This window comes from Suncus etruscus, chromosome 8 (genome assembly GCF_024139225.1).
Source record: "Suncus etruscus isolate mSunEtr1 chromosome 8, mSunEtr1.pri.cur, whole genome shotgun sequence".
NCBI classification, from domain to species: Eukaryota; Metazoa; Chordata; class Mammalia; order Eulipotyphla; family Soricidae; genus Suncus; species Suncus etruscus.
Genome location: NC_064855.1, coordinates 90846322 through 90867247, shown reverse-complemented (window position 1 = coordinate 90867247; position 20926 = coordinate 90846322). Strand labels below are relative to the sequence as shown.

The following is a 20926-nucleotide window of genomic DNA, read 5'->3' as shown; positions in this document are numbered from 1 at the left end:
TGTCTTAACCCCTGATGTTTTAGGAAGAAATATCTATTGGCCTAATAGTCAAGGGAGAGAAATCTATTGTATGTCACTCAGCAGAACATTATCTTCTAATCTCCATGCATCTGTAGCAGAATGAGGAACATTTAATTGTTTTATTTTGAGATGTTCATGAACTTGAGAATGTTTGTAACTTTTTAAAATAGAGAATGGTCACTTATTTTATTTTTCTTTGTTGATCAGAAAACCTTTATATTTGTTGCTTTATTCTAAATACTTAATGGATTATGATATCTAAATAGAAATTCAGTTGAATTGAAGTTTTTTTCAAATAGTGACCCTCACATACTTTATTCAGTGTCATTAAAATAGATGACTTTGCTATTTGTATTATTCTATTACACTTTATGGTCTCATGCTTATGTACTTGCATCTCCCCAGTCTAAAAGTCTGAATTCCCATCTGCTCTTCCTTCTCAGTCTCTTCCTCTTCTCACTATTCTAGTGTTCAAAACGTGATTCCTAGTTTATGCACCATCTGCTCCAAGAAGCTGTCTTGCTTTCCAAAGTCAAAATGAATGATTTCTTATATTTTGCATTTTGATATTTTGCATTCAGAGACATTTTGCCTCGGCTTCTATTTCATAGTTATTTTATTAGCTTTAAATGATAGGTATTATGTATCAGGTGGAACCATATGCAATTACCATTACTCTACAATTTTTCAATGACAAAACATGGCAAGTTCACATGGTTGCACTTAAAACTTCAACATTTACTGCACAAGTTGCGGGGAAAATACGCTGTCTTCATTATTAAAAACACATGTGGGTTTGGGGTGGGCTACAAAAATTACTGTTTGGGTATTGATTGATGAATCCTCATCCTATAGTTTTCTGAATAATAAATGCAAGATGTATTTGTTGAAATCAACTAGATTGTCTAATATAAGGCAGTGAATAATTGATATTCAAGAGGGATGCTTGTTTTGTGGGCTATACTGTTGAAACCTGATATTTGCACCTACGTTGTATTGTACTTTGGTGTATATTGTTAAACTCTTTAATATCATCGTCAGGAAAGTGAAGTTAAACTTCTTTCTCCAAATCACCATTTTTTAATGTTTTTTTTGACCTATATCTGTTATGTTACCTTATTGAAAAAATTATCTTTGATTATTCTTTGTAAAAGTTGCTTTATTTTAAACAAACAATAATTTCATTTTTTTCTTCCCAGTTTTCTCCTCAACTTTTTTTTTGTTGTTGTTTTTTAGTTGAAGGTCTATCAGCTCATTCGCTCTCATTTCCCACCTCTTGCCCTGGGCCTGTAAAGCTTTTCTTGGCTTTCTTTATTCAATCATCGGAGGAAAAAATCTTTTCCTTCTTTTGAAGTTATGTTTTGTGTTTGCTAAAGGTCCAGTTAAATCATAGGAGATAAAAGTTGTACTGACAACCTTGGACATTCTCTGTTCTTTGCCAGAAATAGCAAACATGATACTCATCTTCACAAAAAGATGTGTGTATTTATCCTCATGAAACACATCTTGTATCTGGCCATTCTTAGAGTAGATGTCTAGTAATAGCAGAGTATGGAACCTGAGGACTTGGGGAGGTGAGAGAATGTTTGGTAAAAACAAAAAGTTGAGGGCTGAATGAAAGGAAAAAGTGTAGCTTCTTCATCATATCATCTTTTCCTTAGCTTCTTATAGCTTAGTTTTATAGCATACATTTGCTCATGACATAGTTTTTAAGTTAGATATTTTTCTTAACTGGAAGAAACTTTATAAAGGAGGTTTTTGGACTTAAAAAGCATAATCTGAATCTATAGAAAAAGCTATGGCAGTACATATAAATACGTTTGAGTGGCTGTTTTGTTCCTTGAATCTACAATTTATCAATGCACTTTTTAAAATCAGGTTACAGTTCAGATGGGCTTAAAAACAGGTGATTCAGCATTCAGAGACATTTTTTACTTTTAGAAGCGTCACTGTGTTTGAAGCTGCTGGAATAAGAAACTCTGTACAGTTGAAATTGCTATTTTATTTATTTTTTTGGTGTGTGTTTGTTGTAGTTTTGGGCAACAACTAACCAGGCTGATGGGCTACTCCTAGCTCAGTGCTCAGCAGTTGTTCCTGGTGACGCTCTGGACTATATGCTATGGACTTAGCACTATGGACAGAAAGTATGTCCTACTCCAGTGAGTTCTTCCTCTGGGGCCATAGAAAACTGGTTATATTATATTCATCATGCCATATGATGAATAGAGAGAAAGGATTATCAAACATGAGCCTTACAGTTTCAAATTAAGACTAGAAAAATGCATATTAATAATTAGTGCTGAAATCTGTTATGGTACTTATGCTTTACTCCAAGAGGAGATGCAAGTGACAGTACAATGAGGTCATTTCTGATGATTTGATGCTGGTGTGTACCACTGACAGTGCTGCTGAGAGTTTCCTCTGTGTTATCTCCGTGAATCTGTATGGATGAGCTGCAATGAATGTCTCTGTTTTTCCTTCAGGAGGTCACTGATGCTTGCCTCCTCCCCTACTCCCAACCAACATGCCATCTTGACAGGCCCCTTTTTCGGTTTGGTTGTTAAGGTTTAGGTCTCATGATTTCAGTGTTGTTGTCTCTGGTTTGAATATTTCATTCTGTCCTTCCTTAACACCCCTGATGCACCTAAATCCCCTTGACCCCATGTCTGCCATTACTTCTCATCTCTCATTTTACTCTTTCCTCCATTCTTTTTATTTCCTTCTCTTCCCCATATTTGGGGCCAAGGATAAGCCAGGCACCTCCACTGTTTTAAACTATTTCATTTCCTCATCTGGTAATTCTAAAGACCACATATAAGTGATATCATCCAGTGTTAATCCTCCTTCTTCTTGTTCACTTCATTTAGCATAATATCTTCTATTTTCATCCATGTTGCAGTGAATTGCATGATTTCATCATTTTTACAGCTTTGTAGTGTTCAGTTGTGCATCTATTACCACAAATAAGAACTACATGTAGTAGTGCTGCTGATGGTGCAGTGCTGGGTCCCGGAAGTGCTTGTAGGGCACCAGAGCTGGGGGAGAGGTTGACCTATTTGATAACTAGGCTTTGAGTGTGCTCACCAACTGACCCATACTCCTGACCAAGGTGGAAATATCTGTCCAGCCTTTTAGATAGCTGTTAGACAGTCGAATGAGGCTGCCCAGTATATTTGAGTTACTCCTAATTTAGAAACTGAAACTAATTGATAAGATTTGTATTTCTTAGCTCTAGGTCCACCACCTGTGAAACACAGTGAACAGTAGCTTAGTTCCATATCACTTACTTATATAGAGTGGCAAACAAAACAAGGAGATACAGTCTGAATTTTCAAAGACAAAATATTTTCATCTTTAGAAAACTGAGAATACTAAGAAATAAATGAAAGCGAGGTAGGAAGAAGAGTCCATTTGGGCATCTTGATGGAGGTGTATTGAAGGTGCATTGATTTTGTGCATCAAAAGCTCTTGGTAACTTCAATGTTGTCAAGTTCAAGGGTTTTTTTTTTTATTATCAGTAGATAAATAGACTATTACCTTGTTTTGTTTCAAGCCTTTTCTTGTTCTTTGACTACTTGAGATATCTCATCTAAGTGAAATTGTTTTGTATCTGTATATTACACAAGTGAAATCCTCCCCAGTTTAGAGATAGCTTATTTTAAATGAATTTTGAAAATACCTAGTGTAAAGTCTCAGAATTGTTTAACATTTTCTGAGCGCTCTGGGAATAGAATTTCCCAGATTATCTAGTCAAGGTTCCATTGGCTCCTCTCTCCTACATTTAAACATCTCTATAGATATGTTAGCACTGCATATTCATTTGTCAGAATTGTGTTTTTTTCTTCTTTTGCACATAAAAGAGTGGTGTGTTTTTACAGTTGTTGGGAACTTACTTGCTGATGGGGGGTAGGTGATTTCTATAAGGGAAAATAGTTATCTAGAAAACCTTCATTTAGGGATACCCTAACAATTCCTAAACTGTAAACGTTTTCATTTAACTAAAGAACAGAAAAGCTATTAGGTATCATTAATCAGTACATTCGAATCATTACTCTGAATGATTATGCTTCATTTATTTTGTGTCAGAATGTTTTCCACACAATAATAGAGAATAAAAGCGCATCATTAATTACACTTGAGCAGCTCACACATGTGCGGGTATATATTCTTCCATATTGTCACACAGTGGAGGAAATTTAATACAAGAAATAATTAATCCTTACACAAGAGTTGAGGATTTAATTAAATAATAGCATTACATTCACAACTACTTATAATTATGGCTATTTTTAAACAATCCTCAAAAATTTGGAGGAACATTTCTATATGCCTGTGTCTTTTCACTCTAAATAAAAAAATGTTTTTGACATAACATGGGGTTTTGTCTTTTAGGAGGGTAACAGTTAAATGTTTGGAAAAAAGCAATAACACTTTGAAAAAAGTTGTCATTTATATGACATCAGTTTGTTTTCCAGAGATGGGATTTCTAAAGTAGAAGGATGGTTATGATAAAAAATAGTTGCAATTCTGTTTATGTAGTTTTAGATTTTCTTCCCTAATATGCTTCCATACTTCTGGGATGTGTGTTTGCATTTTTTTTTAATAAATACTACTATGCCTTTTCTATTTTCCTAATTGTCTGGGACTCTTGTTAAAACAAAACAAAACAGGGGCTGGAGCAGTGGAGCAGTTTTGTCTTGCATGCATCTGACCTAGGAAGGACCACGGTTAGATCCCCCAGCATCCCATATGGTCCCCTAAGCTAGGAGCAATTTCTGAGTGCATAGCCAGGAGTAACCCCTGAGCATCACAGGGAGTGGCCCAAAAACCGAAAAGCAACAACCAACCAGCCAAAACAAAGCAAAACAATTAACTACAGGACTGGAGATATAATATAGTAGATAAGGCACTTGGCCTTGAATGTGAGTGATCCTGGTTTTATCTGCACCACATACGGTCCAGATGGTATCTTCTAAGTACAGAGCCAGCACTAGACCCTGAATGCTGCTTGGTGTGGCCCCGAAATTCAAACCAACAAACTCCATAAAACAAAAACCTAAAAATAAACCCAATTGCAGTGTCCAATGGCAGTATTGTGGACACGCACTGAACTTTCTTGGTTTAAACAGCAGATAAGGGGAAACCAGTCTCCATTTGTTTCATACACCGCAGTCACTTTCCAGAGTCAAGCAGAACACTTAATTTATATTTCAGTAACTTAAGAAGAAATGGACATGTCTCTTTTATAGATGAGAAAATAAGCACACAAGGAACTATTAAACAGTTTAAGTGATGCTACAGGGGGAAATGGTGGAGAACAGTATTTTAGAGATTCTTGGAGAAAGCTAAGGTCTCTTCCCTTTCTTCCTCCCCAATCATCCCTTTCTCCCTCTCCCTCCCTCCCTCCCTCCCTCCCTCCCTCCCTCCCTCCCTCCCTCCCTCCCTCCCTCCCTTCCTCTCTCCTTCCTTCCTCCCTCTCTCCTTCCCTCCCTCCCCATACTTCTTAATGACAGCTTCAGCTGTTTTGTTTTTGTTTTTTTTTACAATGAATTTCTGACTTAAAATTTTTGAAAGTAATTTTGAGTAAATTGCTGAGGAGTGCTCAGCTTATAAAAGATGAGGTCAGATATGGAACTTGGGGCTTATGGTTTAATGTTCCCACTCCTTCTACTATTTTATAAGGAAATTTACCTGTCAGTAATCTCTAAAAAATATATTCACTGGAATTTAAGGAATGATAGTAGCACCAAAGGAAAATATTTTTAACTCCTGACTCTTAGGCTCATTCAATTTCTACCACACCACACTTGATAATTCACTAATAACTTAATCACATTTCATCCTCTACTCCCCAATTATGATCTCATTAATTTCAGCATTTGAATGTTGATTTTATAATTTCATTTTTTTTGCCCCAAGCTATGATTTTTTAAAAGAGCAGTTGAAGCCCAGATTTATTTCCATATGGTATGCATCCTTGATTTTTAGGGAACTATGAAAGAGAAAATGAGATTTAATATTTAAAAGAAATGATTTATATTAATGCTTTATGAAATACCTCTGGTCCATGTAAAATGATAAAAAATGCATTTCAATATAGCAATATAGCACAGAAAAAAAAGAACCTACTAAAACAATATCTCTGTGTAGACACATCCCTAAAGACTTTTGATATTTATTTTACATAGAAGCATTTCATTTGCAGTATCCAGATCGTTGATTTTTAGTATATTCAGAATTTTGCAACAGCCACCACAAATAACTTTTGATCAGAAGAAAAATGACTTTTTTACAGTTTACTTTTTATTTTATTTTTGGGCCTCCCTGGTGCTGCTCAGGTGATCTGAAATTTCACCCAGACAGTTCTTGCCTACTGGTCCAATGGGGTGGGACCAAGGCTGCCATGCTGAGCCCTGCAAAGCTGCTCACCTTGGAGCCTAACTTGTGTACTTTCTCTCTGGTCCAGGAAGTTGAGGTAAGCAGGAGCAACTATCTAGTTGCTTTTTTGTTTTACTCCTTTGTTTGACTCAGAAATTGCTCGGGGACCATATGGATTCCTGGGATTCGAACCACCATCTGACCTAGACTGGCTGCATGCAAGGCAAACACCCATTTGCTGTTCTATCTCTCAGGCCCCTCTTGCTGAGTTTTAATCTAGTTATCTTTTGAGAGATGACAGTAGTGTTGAAATCTCCAACTATTATTCTGTTGCTATCAGTGTCTTTCTTCAAGTCTTTTAGCAATTCTTTTAAGTATTTTGCTGGTCCCTCATTATGTGCATACATTTATAAGTTAGTTAATCCTGGTGAATATATCCCTTGATCATTAAGAAATGATGTTCTCTGACATAACGTTTTCAGCCCTGAAGTCTATGTCATCTGTCACAAGTATGTCCACCTTAGCCTTTTTTGAGAAGTTGTTTGCAAAATTTGCTATAAATCATTTTTTTGTTTGTTTGTTTTTGTTTTTGTTTTTTGGGTCACACCTGGCAGCACTCTGGGGTTACTCCTGGCTCCATGCTCAGAAATCGCTCCTGGCAGGCTCGGGGGACCATATGGGATGCTGGGATTTGAACCAATGACCTTCTGCATGAAAGGCAAACGCCTTACCTCCATGCTATCTCTCCTGCCCCCTGCTATAAATCTTATGGGTGCTACTTTGTATATAATTTTTTCTTGGTGTGTGCTGCTTTTCCTATCCTGTCTCCATAATTGGCTTTTGTCATTCTGATTAGAATGTGTCTTGAAGTGTAATATATCTTGGAGTGTTTTTGTTTAGCATCTGTTTAAGCTGGTACCATGGGTATATATGTCCTTCAGGTCTGTAAACTTATCAGTGATGATTTCTTAGACTATTGCTTCTTCATTGGAATTTACCACTGGGTTGCTGAGGATTCTTATTTTGTTCCTCTCCTTTGACTTTATCCCAGAGTTTTTGTTTGCAGTTTTATCTTGTTTGAAACTTTTTCACACCTTCTATTTTTATCTGGGTTTTCTGTTTTTCATTTTGGAACTCACTTATTTTATCCTCAGCTACTGCTACTCTGCTGCTGAGGGTTTCCAGTGAGTTTTTTATTTCACCTATTGAATTCCTTAGTTCTGTCATTTCTGCTTATAGTTTTCTTTTGCATTTCTGATCTCACATTCTCTAGTGTCTTATTGACTATCCATTCCATTGTTTCTTTATGCTCATTAAATATTCCCTCTCTAAAATCCTTGTCTGAGAGGTAATTTTGGTGGTTAGTACTAGTTGAATCTGTGCTCACTGAACATAATGGCATTTTCCCATTGCTCTCAATGCAGTCTGAGTGTTTGTCTTTCCAGCTAGCTCCCTGTTGGCACCTTCCCAGTGACAAGGAGTTCTCTGGAGAGACCAGATGGTTAGTGTTCTCTTTGTTCCCTGTGAAACCTGCGGAGGTAGAGACGGTAACTTTTGGAGGCAAGGTTCAGGCCTGGCTCTGAAGCTATATCTGTCCTCCTGCTCCCTGGGGCTTGGCTGGGCAGAGGACAGTGTACATGACTCTGCAGGCCTGCTGACCTACAGAGGCCCCAACATGACTCTTATGTGTGTCCAGGCTTAAGAAATACTTTTCAGTTTTGTGTTATCTAAGTTCTTGTAACAAAACTCTGCCTGTAATTTAAATTTTGTTTGTTTGTTTTTGGGTCACACCCGGCGGTGCTCAGGGGTTACTCCTGGCTGTCTGCTCAGAAATAGCTCCTGGTAGGCACAAGGGACCATGTGGGACACTGGGATTTGAACCAACCACTTTAGGTTCTGGATTGGCTGCTTGCAAGGCAAACACTGCTGTTCTATCTCTCCGGGCCCTGTAATTTAATTTTTAAAAAGCAAATCTCCCTTTTGTTTTATCTGTTTGGTGTCTCAAGAAAAAGGACAGAGAGCTCTCAAGTTAGATAAGAAAAGAAGGGAAGGGAATACTGATTAAATCCTGAGCCCCAGCACTTTGAAAACTTATTTTCCATATTGTTTATCTTTGCTTCTCAGACATTAGTGAATGCCCTCCCTAAAACTTTTCTTTTCTCCCCTTTTTCTTCATTCTTTTCAAATTCATGAAGTACTTACTGTCTGTTCCAGCACTGTGTAATACCCCCAGGATATAAATACAATTTGGAATTCTTCATACATTTGAGTTGGCAAAAGATATATAATAAATATTTGTTAAATTGAATAGAATCACAGCTGAGCCCTGTTGGCATCCTGTGGTACTGTGTCTCCAATCGTTTGTAGAAATCCTGCCTTTTTGATATCCAGGAACATTCAGTAAATGCATTGTCTTTTACTTCGTCATTTGTCTCTCTTCTTCCCTTTTGCATTTGGAGTCAATCCAAATGTAGACAGGCTTAAGCAATCTAGATTGAGTTGGTGAGGATGTGTTTCTTAGGTCAGTGATCTCTCTGCATTCCAAATACTTTGATCTCAATTTGTGTTGGTTATGTTCAGGGAAAGTCTGTTGGGTTGTCATTCAGAGAAGATGGTCCTATAGGATTGATGTAGTTTGACTTAGAGGTCTTATAATCCAGCTTTTTGTTTTGTTTTGTTTTGTTTTGTCTACCACACCTGGTGACACTCAAGGATCACACCTGGCAGGCTTGGGGGACCATATGGGGTGCTGGGGATTGAACCTGGGTTGACTATTGCAAGGCAAATGCCCTATCAGCTGTACTATCATACCTACCTATAACCCAGTTTTAATTCATTTTAAAAAATGCCATAGAAAACTAGGAAGAGGAGACATGGGGATTCCTACAGTAGTTTATAAATTCTCAATGGTTGGATCATCTCTTTTGTCCTCCTTACAGGAATTTGGATATTTAGAGTTTTATTTGTTTAGGGGGAAAAAGGGCTCTTAGAAAATAACAGAATGCCCCTGTGTGCATATACCATGTATTTAAGAGTGAGAAAAATGCAGAGGGGGACAAGATTTATATATATAAATACATATTACATATATACTATTGTATGCTTTTAATTAGGGGTGATCATTTATAATTTGATGATTTTCAACCTTTTTAGCTTTTAGGTACTGTAAAGATAACTTTTGTAGGAAAGAAAACTGGACTTGGACTAGGGAGATTGATTTGGGTATGGGCAGGCTAGTTAAGGCACATGCCTTGCATAAGGCTAATCCTGTTTCAACTTAGATACATCATATGTTCTCCTGAGCACTATCTGGAATGTAACTCTGAGCACTGCCACCTCCCAAACATACAAATAGGAGTAATCTGGAATTGGCCATAGCAGTATGGCGGGGTCAGGACTGGGAGAGAACTGGAGTTATTGATGGAGAGATACTTTTATTCGTTGTGGGGTTGAAATACGAAGATTGAATGTCTGGAACAGTTATCAACAGGACTGGAATTAGTCCTTAAATAATTTTTATTATTTGGGAGGGGGACAGCACACTGGCTGTACTCTGTACTAGGGCTTACTCCAGTTTATGCGCAGGGATCACTTCTGGAGGGTTTAGGGGACATGGGACATATGGGAAGCTGAGGATCAAACATGGTTTGGCTGGATGCATGCAAAGCAAGTGCCCTATCCACTGTACTATTTCTCTGGTCCCATATTAAATAAATAATTTTTTAAAAGGAAGTAAACTAGTCTGCTTTATTGTTGTTTTTTTATTGGAAATCTGAAGTGGTAAGAAAAAGTGGTAAGAAAAAGACATTCTTGCAATAATAACTTTCAGACACAAAAGAGAAAAGAGCCGGAAGTTCCAGCTCACCTCAGGAAGCTCATCACAAAGAGTGATGAGTTTAGTTGGATAAATAACTACATTTTGAACTGTCCTAATAATGAGAATGTATGAGGGAAATTGAGAACCTGTTTAGAGTACAGGCGGGGGTCGGGTGGGGAGGAGGGAGACTTGGGACATTGGTGATGGGAATGTTGCACTGGTGATGGGTGGTGTTAAGAAAAAAAAATATTGTTATTCAGTAATGGAATACAATGTATATACAATATATTATTATATACAATACATTGCATTATTTAATACATTGTAGTTCAAGCTAAAGCAAAAAAAAAAAAAGAAAAAGATTGTAAGATGTTATGGCACATTCCCTCTGGTTGAGTCTTTGATGCCACTAGTGACATAATGTATCACACAATATTTCTGTGATACAGATAACAGGCATAGTATTGAAATGAATATTTGCCACAGACATATCTTGTCCCACAATTTTGGGGGAGATATTTTCTTTTTTTTTAGTATATATTTTATTTATTTAAACATCTTGATTACAAATATGATTGTGATTAGGTTTCAGTCATGTAAAGAACACCCCCCTTCACCAGTGCAACATTCCCACCACCAATGTACCAAATCTCCCTCCATCCCACCCCACCCCCACCTGTACTCCAGACAGGCTTTCCAGTTCCCTCATTCATTCACATGATTATGGTAGTTCTCAGTGTAGTTATTTCTATAACTGCACCCACCACTCTTTGTGGTGAGCTTCATGAAGTGAGCTGGAATTTCCAGCCCTCCCCTCATTGTCTCTGAGGATTGTTGCAAAGATGACTTTTATTTTTCTTAAAACCCATAGATGAGTAAGACTATTCTGTGCCTCTCTCTCTCTCCCTCTGACTTATTTTACTCAGCATAATAGACTCCATGTACATCCATGTATAGGAAAATTTCATGACTTCATCTCTCCTGACGGCTGCATAATATTCCATTGTGTATATGTATCACAGTTTCTTTAGCCATTCATCTGTTGAAGGGCATCTTGGTTGTTTCCAGAGCCTGACTATTGTGAATAGTGCTGCAATAAACATAGGTGTGACGAGGGGGGTTTTGTATTGTGTTCTTGTGTTTCTAGGGTATATTCCTAGAAGTGGTATAGCTGGATCGTGTGGGAGCTCAATTTCTAGTTTTTGGAGGAATCTCCATATCGCTTTCCATAGAGGTTGGACTAGTTCCCACCAGCAGTGGATAAGAGTTCATTTCTCTCCACATCCTCGCCAGCACCGATTGTTCTCATTCTTTGTGATGTGTGCCAGTTTCTGTGGTGTGAGATGGTATCTCATTGTTGTTTTGATTTGCAGGGGAGATATTTTCTTACATTTTTGTTTTTTTGTTTTTTTTTTTTTTTGTTTTTTTGGGTCATACTTGGCAGCGCTCAGGGGTCACTCCTGGCTCTACACTCAGAAATCGCTCCTGGCAGGCTCGGGGGACCATATGGGGTGCCAGGATTTGAACCACCATCCTTCTGCATGCAAGGCAAACACCCTACCTCCATTCACGCTATCTCTCCGGCCCTATTTTGGGGAGATATTTTAAGAAATACACTCTGCCTTTACTTTGTAAATGAGATCATTAATGTTCAGCCTCAAGGTTTTTTTCTCATAATGCATTCCCCTCTCAGTTCTTCCATTATATATTTGGTCCATTTGACTTGTTTATTTTGCAAATAATTTATTCTCTGGACATATGTGGATTGATGACATGGCGGCGAGATGCCTTTTAAAGGGCTTTGTTTGGGAGCTTGAAGTATACCAAGGATCGCTGCTGTGTGGCCACCAGCAGAACAAAGCCTCCTAATTTCAGTGTCATTAAATAAGCAGCTGGTGCAGCTGAATTCAAAGGAACAAGCATAGTTATTGACTGTTTTCTTTAAAAAATGCCTGAACAAAGCATTTCCTTGAGCACCATTGAGCAGGATTTGGAACTTGCTATGCCTCAAGAAAAGTCTTAGAAAGGTTTACGGAAGTGCAAAGGTCAACATTTTTTGCCTTTGATTCTTCTCTATTTCCAATTCATGGTAATTGGCCTCTTTTAGACATCTTGTACTTTACGATCACATGGTCGGAACTGCTAAGAAAATATAAGTTCCACTCCCTGCCCCCTTAAAATGTAATAATGAAGTACTTGGTTGTATCAGTTATTCCTAGATAGCCACTATTCCTAGGAAATGCAACAACAAACAATGTAAAATAAAAAAAATTAGATCTTTCATTCTATTTTGTGTTATCTTTATATTTTATGTTATTTTGTTTTTACTATCTTGTAGGTCGTTAAGACTAGTCATAGTTCTATAAATAAAGGTCCGAGAAATGGTGTAAATCAGGAGCTGACAAGATTTATTCATGCACTTTTTCCAACATAATTATGTTTTATTCTTTATCACTATGCTTTCATTAATTTTCTTTTTAAAGAGAACTTGCCATCTACCAGGTACTCTGTTAAATGCTGACTGTTAGAAAAGAAATCACATAATAGGCAAAGTACTGGAGATCTTCTTTCATCTTTTTTATTCATAAGTAAAAAAATTATACCAATAAAGTTTCTTTTGTAGAGAAAACTTGGGATTTCATCAGAAATGCAAACTTTTCCCCAAATTCTGTATTCTTATAATATAAACATCCAGAGTAGATAGTCTTAATTGTTCCAAAGGGAAGGAAATTTAGGAGATGCCTATTTATTAGATTACATTGTTTTTTACACTCTTTGGATAATGCATGAAACATTGCTCATTCTTTCCCATTGGCATTGACTTAAAATAATGATGGTACAATATTTAGGGTCAGACTAGACTCATGACCTATTAAGGAGAATCTTGATTCTGAATGATCAACCTGCCTATAAAACAGTTCATGGATACACTTGACTCCGTTATTCTACTACTTGTTTTTGTCTGTTCCATTTTAGCATGCCAACCATTGATTTTTAAAATTCTATGGAATCTAAAATTTAATTTTATTAATATATTAAGGAATTCTTTTATGTAGGCTTGCCACCTGCATATTTTGTTTTCCCTTATCACTTTTTTTCTATGTATTTATGTGTTTTTCAGTTTTCAGTGAGACACACCAAGTTGACTGTTGCTAGAATTTGAGTGACAAAAACTATTTTTAAATCTATGGTAGTTATGATTTCAGAAATTATTTAATTAGTATTTCTAGACCAAAACACTATTTCTTTTTATAGTCTTCCCTATTCTCAGGATCATTAAGTTGTAAGTAGATACCCTCTTTAACATGCATATTTAGTAAAGTTTGTATTTAATATGTTGAAGAGCATCATATCTTTGAAAAGGTAACACTATGTTTTATTTTCACTTCCAGTTGGGTATTATTTATATTTTGCTACTATTTTTTTATATGTGTGCTAAGAACTTTCTAGAGAGATACTTTCTAGGAGTTGTGTTTATGCTGACCTTTGGTCCATGCTTCTGTAAACGTATAGTCTGGAATTTCTCACTTTCACAAAATGAATTCTCTTTTTTTATTTATAGGGGACATGCTCCAGATTCATTCCCAGAGTTTCTGAATTTCTTCTGCATTGCACACAGGGTAAGTTTCATTACTTCCTCATTCTTTCTATACAAACAGTGCCATTTTGACTCAGAAACTTTGGTGCTTGTCTACTGTGGTCCTTGACTTTCCATTTGGCTGGATTGTGGTTTATCATTGCTCAGTTCTGTCCTCAGTTCATTCTCCTGGGACTGGGCCAGGTGAGTTCCTTTGCAGTAGGGTTGCCCTCTTGTTGGTTTTGGCAGAATGTGGTTTCTTTTTGGATTTTTCTTTTATTCTCTCAATGTGCCTCCCTTGCTCATTTTTATCCTCGTAGACCTTTTTTCAGCTTGTAAACACCTTCAAAGTAACATATACATATTAAATTAAAAAAATCTTTTGAAAAGCCCCTTTTTGTTTTGTTTTCTTCTAGTACCCTCATTTTGTCTTTTTATTTGAGAGAGAGCTGCTTTTTCAGAATTTGTTTCCACCTTATCATCCAGATTGTACTACAGTTCAAGGTATTAGAGTAATGTGTGTGCTACCAAATTTAGACACTTTGATTTTTTTGGTTTATGGGTTTTGAACTTCTGAATACATTGATTTTATAGTTATTTCATTTGACCTTCCTTTTTCAGTTGAAGTGATTTATTCCCTTATTAGACTCCTCTTGACCTCCACATCATTCCAGTGCTCTTATTTCTTGATTTGTTTCTTAGTCTCCTATATCTGTGTTTCAATGTTTTCTGCCCCAATTGTTGGTATTAGAAAGTGTTTCATCATTCTCCTTCCTTTTTTGTATTTGTCAGTCCTTAATATGCCCATATATTGTAGCTTCAAATCCTCTCCTATAATGGAATTCTAATGGTCATCTTTATCTCCATTTGATTTTTCAAACTAGATAGTCAGCTTCCTGTTAAATAACTTTCAGCTTATATTATAACTCTTCTTCTTTGTCCTTATATTTCTTATTTTGTTCTTTAAAATGTCTTTGATTTCTACTATTGTATCTTTGATCATTAGATGTTAAATTTTTCAATCTCAGCATCATTCCTGACTTACTACTATTGCTGACCTCTCATTAGTCATAGCTCATTTTACCTCTACAATTTTGTTCCACTTGGTTTTCTTTAAGTAGGCCTTTTTCATAATCCTATAGCTCGTCTCTTCCTGTATCATTTCCTAGTTGGGAAAAATTTTCTGCATTTTGTTTAAAATGGAATGAGTCTCTATATATTATGCTCTCAAACTCAAGTTAATTTGTCACTGCTGACGTAGTTCCCAGCATGCCTTTATGGCCTCTCTTCCATCTGGGGATTTGGGTATTTGGGGTCAATGATGACATTTTTTGCTCTAGTGTCCTGTCTGAACATTATTTTTCTGACAAAATACATCACTCTATCTCACTCTCCAGACTCAGTCGATGTCACACTGATAATAGCAACTTACCCCATTGATTTCCTGAACAAGTCCATAATTTTCTGTTTAGACATTTGACATTTACTTACAGTGCCTAGTATGGTGGTTTGCTGCTGTTTGTTAGCATATCCATTTACACCGTTAACAATTTGAATTATAAGATAACTAAGACCTATTTTTTTGGTAGTCTAATAACATTTAAGAGTTACACTAATAGAAACAGTGTGTTCTTTTGACATGGAAAGAAATAATCAGTGTTTGATGTGCTAGCCAAGTTATTGAAGTAGAGGAGTATTAAAGTAATCTATATGTATCTTAGTTATGTTATTTGAAGGCAAAACTTATAAATTTGCATTTTATAGTTATTATCTTTTTGGGGGCCACTCCTGTCAGGATTTGGGGGTTCCCCGACTTTGTTCAGTGGCCACTCCTGGTAGTGCTCACCGTACCATATCTAGTGTCAGGATCAAAATTGCCATATGCCATGAGGGCAACTTAACTCATTTACATGGTGAGTGTCCATTTATAATTTGTCTTTTAAGTGAACTGAAAATTTAAGCACTTAATTTTTTAAAAATTTAATTTGAGAACTATGGTTTACAAAGTTATTGGTAGTTGAGTTTTAGGCATACACTATTTCAACACCAAACTCACCATCAATCAGTGTTTGTTCCTATCACCAGTGTAACCATACTCCATCTCTCCTCAACCAAACTAAACCAACCTTTCCCACCCCCTGCCTGCCATTTTGGAAGATATATTAAATTGAGATGGTAGTAGCTTAGATCTCAGTGTTTTCAATGTTGTTGAGTCTGTGCTTTGGATGTATAGCTAGACCACTCTACCTCATCCTTAATGTAACTTATCCTCTGTTCCCCTATTATTATTTCCTTTCTCATCTTCTTTCCTGCCTTGATTTTTTTTTCTTTTATGTTCTTCTTCCTAGACCCTAGGGTCAAGGGTGATCTATACCTTTACTATATTACATTTCCTAATACAATTATTTTATGAAACACAGACAATTGAGATCATCCTGTGCTTGCCTATTTGGGGGGGGGGGCTTACTTAACTCAACTGGATAGCTTCTAATTTGAATCAGATTGCAGCAAATTGCATTATTTCAACATTATTTGCAGCTTCATAGTATTCCATTGTATTCATGTACTATAAATTCATAATCCATTGATCTGTTTTTGGACACTTAGTTTGATGTCATATCTTAGCTATTGTACACTCTGCTGCAATGAATACTGTTGTGCATGTGTCCTTTTGAATGAATTGAAAACAAACACTCTTGAAGATATTTGTGATTTATTATATTTTTCCTGTTGTACAGTGATAATACATTCATCTTACTTAATGGTGATGCAGAACATAATTTTGTTAGGGACAAATTCTGAAAAAAACAAGGCATTGGAGATAAATTTTTGTAGAAACACTTTACTGCTTCCTTATACTTGTGTTTTATTGTAAGTAATTTACCACTTAGAATCATATTATTATGATAAAGAATAGCTGCATACAGCTTTGGGCTCAGAGTGACTCTTCCTCTCAGCATGGCTTAGCTGAAGGTAATAGGGATACTTAGTCTCCATGGGAAGAAGCCTTCTAGTTGGTGCATTTCAGGACATCAGTCAGTATGATTTACAAGGGCAATGGAGACCATTGGTTAATCTGGACAGTTGGTTAAGTGGAGTTGGTGAAAAGCATTCTACCATGTTTGTCAGTTGGATGCTGAAAGGATGGTTATCTCTGTTGCTTGACATTTTGTAACTAGAAGAGCTTAATCCACACTTGCCTGGTTTCTCCCCAATTCTCTCTTCAACATCATTTATAAAAATGTTAAATAGGACCACTTTGAGCACCTGTCTCATAGAAGGCTTCCTGCTCATACATCTGTTTCTCTGCCATTTGTCTACTGCTTTTACCATGGGAAATGTAATTTTTAAGGGGCTATAAAGATAGCCTTCATGTATGAAGCCCCTCATTAGATTCTTAGCCCAGCTGAAAGTGGTCTGACACCACTAGATGTGGCCCCTATTAAAATACATAATTTTGAAAACTGGTTTTTGGTTTGTTTTCATCTGTAGATTTCTGTCAAGTATAATGAGTACTATATCATAAAATACTACTTTATGGTATAATTACCATAATATGGCTATTTGTTTTTCAATCTACAATAATATGTTATTTTCTTTAATACCCAAAAGGCCTCCATTTTGAAAATTCTGTGCTTGGGCACTCTTAGCAGTGGTATCCTATGCCATGGCTGCTTGTAATTAGACTTTTGCATTGGAACCAACAATTTACAAATCCTACCTTGAGTTTTTAACACCGTGATAATACCCTTTGGGGTTTTGTTTGTTTGCTACATCTCATCTACTTTAATAATTAGGTTTAGACTTTCCCTTAATCACTGTTTGATTTACTTCCTACAACCTGTTGCAAAAGATAAGCTGGCAGTTGCAATGTTCTTAGAGTTTCCAAATAAAGACTGGGGAATTAGCCATTCTGTTTCTCTCTCCAGCTTTCCCTATCCTGTGCCCTTTCATGTTAATATGGATGAATACTTTTAGAAAATCCTTTATTTCAAGTATTTTTTTCCTTTATTAAATAAAGTGTTTTTAATTAAAAAGGCAAATACTGTTTTGTGCAATTTGTTTTTATGGTTTTGGAGCCCTTTGTAAGATTGTTCTATAGTTCTGTCGTGCAGGCCTAATTACTCATTTATATCTAACCTACTGATCTTTCAGGATATTTTTCTATAATTCTTGACAGGCCACTCATTCCAGCTTTTGCAACAGGTTATTCATTCCTCTCCTACCCTGTCTATGTCTCTTATGCCTCTACTTGATCATTTTGAATCTTGGCAGATGTTTATCTTAGCCCATGGATAAGTTCAAATGGTCTTCAAAGAAACGATGGTTTATTTTCTTAAAATTATGCTTTCTTTTTAGGAATAATGCCCCATCTCAAAGAGTTGACTTGTGACCTGTTGTCATTGTCTTCCGAAGTGTGGAGTGATGGTGCTATTTGGTTTGGCGAAACACTTTTGCAGTGGGCAGCTGTCTGATTTTTTTCTGTCTGGTGAACTCCCATGCCTAACTCGAGGATGTATATGCTTATCCTATATTCCATTACACTTGATGTTTCTTCTGCACAAAATGAAAACAATCAGGCTATTATATAATAGGATCTTAATGCCTTGTCATTTGACTATGTAGGCCAGGTCAGTATAGTGTCTATAAGAGGGGATGGTGATGGCTGTGTTTTATAATAAAGGTTAAAGAAAGCCAAGGCAGGCTATTAGAGAAAATGGCTTAAGAAAGCATCATACAAAATACTTAGCATCTGATTTCATAGATTTTTGGAAAATAGTGTAGCACAGTCTGAAGCCCCTCCATTCCTCATGCAGGCGTCTTTGTTTTCTCTTCATCATCTCATTTTCTTAGTATTATCTCTGAATTTGTGGGCCTTGCTGGATGGTGAGATGGTGAGCTGCATCATCCGTGACAATTCATATTTCAGTTTATGCCACCTGTCTTTGCATGCTGGAATTCTGCTCCTGTTCTGATGTTTCCCTTAATCTTTTTATTCTAGGTCTGCAGGGGTAATTTGTCAGTCCTTTGGAATCATTCTATCTGCTAGTCGCCATGGGTCTTCTCTATTACAGTCTCTTGCTGGCTCACATATCCCTTTCACAAAACCAAAGGAGAGCTTCATTATTGCTAATTCTAACTCCTGAAAGAATCCTAATTTTGTTTATGTAGAGAGAGTCAGAGTTTTCTGTGTTTACCCAAGTGGAAGGTAGAAAGAGTGTCTGCTCAGGTCTCTTCTCTCTAGCTGAGATCCTAAACTTGGTTGCTCAAACATTTTCTCCAGGTTTCATGTACTTCCTACACTGCTTTGTTGACAGAAAGTGTTTTGTTTTTTGTTTTTTTTTTCCCCATCATAGGCATATAGCACTGTCCTCTGTTTCTGAATATTGAGCATCTCTACTATTTGTCCCATAATCTAAAGGGAAGTATGAAACAAACAGTCGTAATTGGGGATAGAGCTATAGCATAGTGAGGAGGGTGTTTGCCTTGCACTTGGCAACCTGAGTTTGATACCCTGCATTTCATATGGTCTTTTGAAGCTGTCAGAAGTGATTTCTGAGCACAGAGCAAGAAGTAACCCCTGAGTACTGCTGGGTGTGGCCCCCAAACAAACAAAAGCCCCACAAAACCAAACAGTCTTAATTTCTTCAGCCAAAGTTGTGGAGCTGGCTCATAGGGCTAGAACATGTGCTTTCTATATGCCAAGTATGGGGTGCACTTTCCCGGATGGTGCTCAGAGGGTAACTCCTTGTGTTTTTTTGGTCACTCAGGCTGGGAACTTCATACAAGCACCTGATGACATGGTGGGATTACTTCGGGCAGTGCCTGGGCGATTCCCCTGCTACAGTCAGTAATGTGCCTTGATATGTAGTAGTTCTCTGGCTTTCAATGTGGGATGACCCAATTCGATGCCCAGCACATCTGGGTGCCTTGAACATCAAACAGAGCTCAGAGCACTGTAGGATGTGTCCCCTTTAAAGGGGGTTGGTAGGCCAAATAAATTTGGGAACTTCTGGAATAAATGGATACTGATGATCTCATCATGAGGGATATCTGGATTAATCTGGTATAATGTAATTTATATGCCTTTTGGTTCCTTATAGACTTCTGTAGAGGCAAATGAATTTTAGATAAATTATTGCATAGTACACCCTAGAGTAACATTTGCTTGGTTTGTGGGCCACACCTGCTGATGCTCAGGGGTTACTCCTTGCTCTGAACTTAAGAATTACTCCGTAGGTGACAGGCTCATCAGACCATAGGGAATATTTGGGAATGAACCCAGGTCAGGCTTATGCATGACAAACACCCTACCTGCTGGATTATTGCTCTGGCTCCCAAACTATAATAATTTAGAAATATTTACATGAGTTATCTTTAATAAGTTAGTTTCTCACTTTAAAAACTATATCATTTAAATATAAACATGAGTTACAATTACACATTCTAATTTTTAAGCATATATGCTAGTAGGTAACTGACCATTTTACTCAATTGCAGAGTGGTATAAAGTACAAAATTATCCATATAGGGCTGTAATAAGATACAGAGTAGCTCATATTTACATATATGAGTAAGTAGTATGAATCAAGCAGTAGTATGATACATGTATATGTATATAAGAAAGCGTGTATATGAATTTACCTTTATAGATACCATTAGTAGTGTGAGATTTATTTGTTTTTGCTTGTTTGTTTGACTGTATTGGCTAACATGGGGTATTAGAGAGCAACACAGGCTGGACATGTATAAGGCAAGCATGCTACCTACCGTACTATTGCTCAGGCCCTAAAACATGTGAGATTTTTGTTGTGCCTAAATAAAATCTTTTTTGGTTTTGAATTTTGATGCTTAATATAGTCACTGTCATAAACTCCTTAGTCTGTCCTTTCCTTTTGTGAATTATTATATCTGTAATGACATTTATAAATGACCTTTAGACATTTAGAATCTCCATTGTATCTTTGTTTATTAGCCTCTCCAGGAGATAACTCTAATTTTATTGTTATTTATCTGAACTATGCCCAAAGTGTTCCTGGTTTTTATAATGAAGAGATTCTAGTACTTCCTTGGGTACACTAACAAAACCAAATCTTCAAAGTTATTGCATAACATAAAAGAAGAAATGCTGC

General features: G+C 36.7%; 1 protein-coding gene across 1 annotated transcript in view; it reads left to right on the top strand.

The window, feature by feature from the left end:
* KLF12 (KLF transcription factor 12) overlaps positions 1 to 20926 on the top strand; it is a 501377-nt gene that overhangs the window by 66454 nt on the left and 413997 nt on the right. The window contains exon 2 of the mRNA XM_049778917.1: positions 13779 to 13836. The gene's annotated coding sequence lies outside the window, so the exon portion shown is untranslated. The remainder of the gene's footprint in view (positions 1 to 13778; positions 13837 to 20926) is intronic.